This window comes from Notechis scutatus, chromosome 8 (assembly GCF_049901735.1).
Source record: "Notechis scutatus isolate UNSWTSFEM ecotype Mainland chromosome 8, rNotScu1.2, whole genome shotgun sequence".
NCBI classification, from domain to species: Eukaryota; Metazoa; Chordata; class Lepidosauria; order Squamata; family Elapidae; genus Notechis; species Notechis scutatus.
The window spans coordinates 21,056,903-21,062,404 of record NC_142016.1 but is presented as its reverse complement, the minus strand read 5'-3'; the positions used below and the strand labels follow the sequence as shown (position 1 = coordinate 21,062,404).

Genomic DNA, 5,502 nt, shown 5'->3' with positions numbered 1-5,502 from the left:
ATTTGAATCCCACCACTGCCTACATCAGACACATTATGTGAAAGTCCAATTCTCTGGAGAAGCTTCCAATGCTGGGAAAAGCAGAGTGAAGAAAAGAAAAGAGGAAGAAGGAGGAGGAGGAGTACCAGCAATAAGGTGGATGGGCTTCATTAGAGTGGTGATGGTGGCACTGTTGGAAGACCTGAAGGAACATCACCCACCTGACAGGACAGGATCAATCAGATTTATGTGGTTTGTCTTACTTACGTGTTTTATCTTCTTCAGCCTTCAGAACTATGCTCATACAGACATCAGCCCCAGGAGGGCATTCTACCTTTGTACCAGAGCAATATCCATTAATTGCTAGACACTTTACACACTGCATGGAATTACCTGGAAAGAAAAGTGGAAAGGAGATAAGAAAGTAGGACAAGGAGAGGGAATCAGAGATGCTTCCAATATTACTGAACCAGGATTCTCAGAAGCCTTAGCTAGGCTGGTCAGTGGAGATGATGGTGAGACCCAATCCGAGCCATATTAAGGTAAACCTAGAACAAGATGAAGAACTCTCTCAGAGAGAAATTTTAGCAGAAGCCATTGTGAGGCAGAGGAGGCGTCCACAGCTAACTTTAGGCAGGGAGGGGACCAGGGGTGGACTTCAAAATTTTTAGCAAGGGGTTCTCTGCCTGGTTGCTGGGAGGGCGTGGCCATGGTAGCCGTGGCCTAGACAGCCTCCTGCACCACAGCGGGGTGTGTGTGCGCATTTTTGCCCTTCCTGGTCTCCGAAGGCTTTCCTCAAGCCTCCAGGAGGGTGAGAATGACCTCCTCGGCTCCGGAGATCCTCTGTAAGCTGGAAACAATCCCATTTCCGGCCTTCCCAAACTTCAGGAGGCCCGTTTTTCGCCCTTCCCAAGCCTCCCTGCGCACCCTGCACTTACCTGCATCCAAATCGGGCCATGTGGGGACAACTGGGAGGGGTGGGGAGGGCAAGGCCCAGCCAGGAGTGGGATTTGGGGGTTCTCTGAACTGCGCAGAATCTTAGCCAGGGTCTCTCCTGAACCCCTGCGAGCCCCCAGCAGCCCATCCGTGGAGGGGACGCAATAAGTGAGGTTACACAGGTTAGACAGAAAACAAACCCAAATTTCCTTTCTTCCGTTTGGAATCCACCAAAATTCCCAGGGAAATTATCAAGTTAGAAATGGGAAGGAAGGAAGCTTGTTGCTTTTCTAAATTGACCCGTGTTTGTTTCTTTCATAAAACTTGCAATATTGTAAACCAGTCTCCGTGAAAGTGAGATGGGTGGTATGTAAATTTGACGAATAAAAACTCTGAAGCAATTTTTTCACCTATCAATTTGAAGAAAAATTTCTAGAGGCAGCAAGAGATAATATTCCAGTTTTACTTTAAAGAGAGACACTCAGTCCAGGTTGTGTAATCTCAAAGCTCGCCTTGTGGTGAGATAGACGGAAAAACAAATTGAATAAATAAATAAATGACCCACCTCAGGACCCTCACTCAATTACACCTGAGCCAGGGCCAGATTAAGGGCAATTCATGTCCCAAGAATGGAAGTCCAGAATGAAAGGAAAACATCCTTTTAACAATGCAGGTTAAAGTCAAAGAAAGAAAGAAAATTTTAAAAAAAGCACTAAAGGGAAGTGTGGCAGTGAAATAATTAAGGGGAAAATCTTCATTGTGGCTCCTTTTCCTTGCTGTCCTAAACAAATTTTAATTTGGTTAGTGGTTGTTCCAGGACAAATCTGGCCACCTGAAATGCCATGAGTGTGGTAAATTTTCTTGAATTAAACGCTTTTTGATGAACTTTGGTCTGTTCTGACTCTACATCCGCTTTCTTTTTCCAGAAAACTATTCCATCTTTCAGGAATTCTTTCAGCCTTTTCACAGTTCCTAAGAAACCATGCAAGTAGCCAATAGGGAGAATCCTCCTTAGCTCTAGTGACACACACACACCAGACAACAACCCTGATTATACCTGTAGTCAGCAGGACGGAGAAGAAGAAGAGCCCCAGCAGAAGCTGCATGATGATGAGTTAGGTTTAAAAACAAAAATCTCTTCTTGAAGGAACACAATTGTGTGGCCTAGAGATTCTGCAAAATAACATACAAGGCATCCAATGAACAAAAAGAAATCTGAAACACTTGTAAAACTCTTTTTAATTACCGCGACCACAGGGCTTCAATGTTGTCTCTAATCCTTACTGTAGAACAAGGGTCTTCAAACTTGGCCAGTTTAAGACTTGTGGACTTCAACTCCCAGAATTCCTGAGCTGACATGACTGGAGGAGGAATTCTGGTCACAAGTTCTTTTACATAGACCAAGCTAACAGACTCCAATATCCAAGAGAGCCAACAAAACCATACGGGGCTTAGGCCACAAACACACAAGTACTCAAAGACTAATACTCACTGTGTATTCCTCCACTTCTTACTTTCAGGACACGTCCTCCTTTTATTATTCCGGTTTCTACTCCTTGTGAGTCCTACTGCTGGTCTGCAGTAACTTTATCTATCTTTATTTTAGGCTGCTTTTATAAACAAGTACACCTCCTTCTCTTTCTACGAAATACCAACACCTCTACTCCAGCTTTTATAGAAAAGAGCTAAGGCTAGGACAAGGCCACAGCCACACCCTCATTATTCTTTGTTGTTTTTTCTCTCCCGCCTACCATCCTCTCTAGTTTCTATTTCAGATCCTTCTGGGACTTGTCCAGTTGCTCATACTGCTGATGTTGCTCTCACTTGGCATCATGAAGTCTATCACCACTTCTGTCTCTATGTATGTATGTATGTATGTATGTATGTATGTATGTATGTATGTATGTATGTATGTATGTATTGAGCATGTATTAGATAACAGGTATAAGTATAAACATGATTATTAATACATGAAATGGATAAGAATAAAAGGGAACATTAGGACAGGGACGGTAGGCACATTGTTGTGCTTTTGCATGCCCCTTAAAGACCTCTTAGGAAAGGGGTGAGGTCAATAGTAGGGGTTTGGAGAAGAAACAACAGAGTCAGGTAGTGAGTTCCAGGCATTGACTACTCTGTTGCTGAAGTCATATTTCCTGCAATTGAGTTTGGTGCGGTTTACCTTGAGTTTGTATCTATTGTGTGCTCGTGTATTGTTGTGGTTGAATTTGATTAGTCATTGACAGGTAGGACATTGCAATGGATAATTTTATGTACTGCGCTTAGGTAGGACCAAAGTAGGCATAGTTCTAAGTTGTCTAAGCCTAAAATTTCAAGTCTGGTGGCATAAGGTATTCTGTTACAAGTAAAGGAGTGGAGGACTGTTCTCGTGAAATATCTCTGGACTCTTTCAATTGTGTTAATGTCCGATACACAATGTGGGTTCCAGACAGATGAGCTGTATTCAAGAATTGATCTGGCAAATGTTTTGTATGCTCTAGTTAGTAGTACAATATTACCAGAGGAAAAAAACTACACAGGATTAGGTTTACAACTCTTAATGCCTTTTTGGCTAGGTTGTTACAGTGGGCTCTAGCACTCAGATCATTACAGATGCGTACTCCAAGGTCCTTGACAAAGTTTAGTTCATCAACAAGGTCTTGACTATTCAGCTTGTATTTTATTTTCTGATTTTTTTGCCAATATATAAGACAGAGCATTTGTTTGTTGAGATTTGAAGTTGCCACTTGTTTGACCATTCTGACACATAGTCAAGGTCTTTTTAAAGGGTATTGTTGGTGGTGTTGAAAAGTTTTACATCATCAACAAAAAGAATGCAGTTGCTTTTAATATGATCACAAAGGTCATTTATGTAAAGTATAGAGAGAGTTGGTCCTAGAACGCTAGCTTGGGGAGCACCGCTGTTGACAGGTATGAGATTTGATAGGGTGCTCCCTATTTTGACTATTTATTGCCTGCTTGACAGGAATGCAGCTATCCAATTATGCAGGTGTCCAGAGATGCCATAAGATTTTAATTTTAGAAGTAGTTTGTCGTATACCACTGAATCAAGGGCTTTACAGAAGTCTGTGTAAATAGCGTCTATTGCTTTGCCCTGATCGAGTTGTGTAGTCCATATGTTTTTGCAGTATAGGAGTTGCAGATTACAGGATGTTTTTTCTGAAACCAAATTGTTAGAGAGTAGGTTGTTTGTCTCTATGTAGAGAGTAATGGATTGGTTAATAATTGATTCCATGACTTTGCAGGTGATGAAACATAAAGAGATTGGTCTGTAATTTTCAACTAGGCTGGGGTTTCCCTTTTTGAAGATGGGGGTGTCCATGGCTAGTGACCATAGATTGGGTAAGGAGCTGGTCCTGAAAGATTTTACAAAGATTATGCTTAGAGAGTCTGCTATAGCAGTGGAAAGCTTTTTTAAGAAATAGGCACATAGTCCATCGGGTCCAATAGATAGAAATGGCTTTAGACTGCGTAGTGCTTTTTCAACATTATCTTCTGTAAAATTGATATGTATCAGATCATTGTAATTATCTGTGGTTCAACTATGAAATATTGGGTATGAGCCATTGCTGTTTACAAAGACTGAGCCAAAGAATGTATTAATGAGGTTGGTTTTAATGGTTTCATCATTACAAACCGTTAGGTCCTTTTAGGGGTGGGATGGATCTCATGTCTTTAAGTTTGTAGTTAACAAAGTTCTTGAAGGCTTGGGTGGATTTCGTGCACGGAAGGTTTTTCTCTTGTTTGATGTGATAATTGGTGCATCCAGTCTTTATCTAGGGGCATAAGTTTTTGTAGCAGCTTTTAAAGTTGGCTATGTAGCCAGTTTTGTTTTTCTGCCAAAAGGATTTTTTTTTTTTTATTGGAGCTTCCTTATTGTTATGGGTAATTTGTTTTTTCTAGTTTCGGGGGTTATTAGTGGCACGTTTAATTGGATGAATCTTTTGACTAAAAAAATGTATCGTGGTCTTTGGCAGTATTGCAGCCAGTGAATAGAATTTGCCAATCAAGAGATAAGAGGTCATTGTCTGTGAGATCATAGTTGGCTTTTTTAAAGTTATAATTGGGGATCCCGATATTGTGATGATTTTCGTGAGGACTTATGTTGAGACAAAAGTCAATCATGCTGTGCTCACTGTTGGAAAGGGGTTATTTTATTTGTAGTCTATAAATTGCAGAAGATGAGCTCGAGGCAGTTGTTGAATCTAGTGTTGTTAGTTACTAGTTGTTGCAGTCCCCTATTAGTTACAGCATTGTACAAAGTTGCATGTATGGGTTCAGTTGTACATTCATTTTGTACAACTGCATTAATAAGAGGAAATTGAGGTCACCAAGAAAGATAAGAGTGTGTGGGCAGGAGGTTGCCCACGTTAGTAGTGAAGTTAACTTTTTCGCATGTACGATGTCATAATCAGGGGCTCTGTAACATAGTAAGAAGTGAAATGTGATATTTAAGGACAGCTCTCAGATGATGGTCTCAGGAAGAGCAAGCTCCTGGGTAAGTTGAATACTTTTAGATGTAGGGACTTTTTGTAGAAGATAGGAACACCCCCTCCTCTATGGATT

General features: G+C 41.0%; 1 long non-coding RNA gene across 1 annotated transcript; it reads right to left on the bottom strand.

Annotated features, from left to right (window-relative positions):
• Window positions 1-343: 343 nt before the first annotated feature.
• On the bottom strand, window positions 344-2,533 carry LOC148129951 (uncharacterized). The gene is made up of 3 exons (XR_015750527.1): window positions 2,408-2,533; window positions 1,973-2,088; window positions 344-372 (listed from the first exon to the last, which is right to left on the bottom strand). It is a non-coding gene; the product is annotated as an uncharacterized LOC148129951 (long non-coding RNA).
• Between the last annotated feature and the right edge of the window lie 2,969 nt (window positions 2,534-5,502).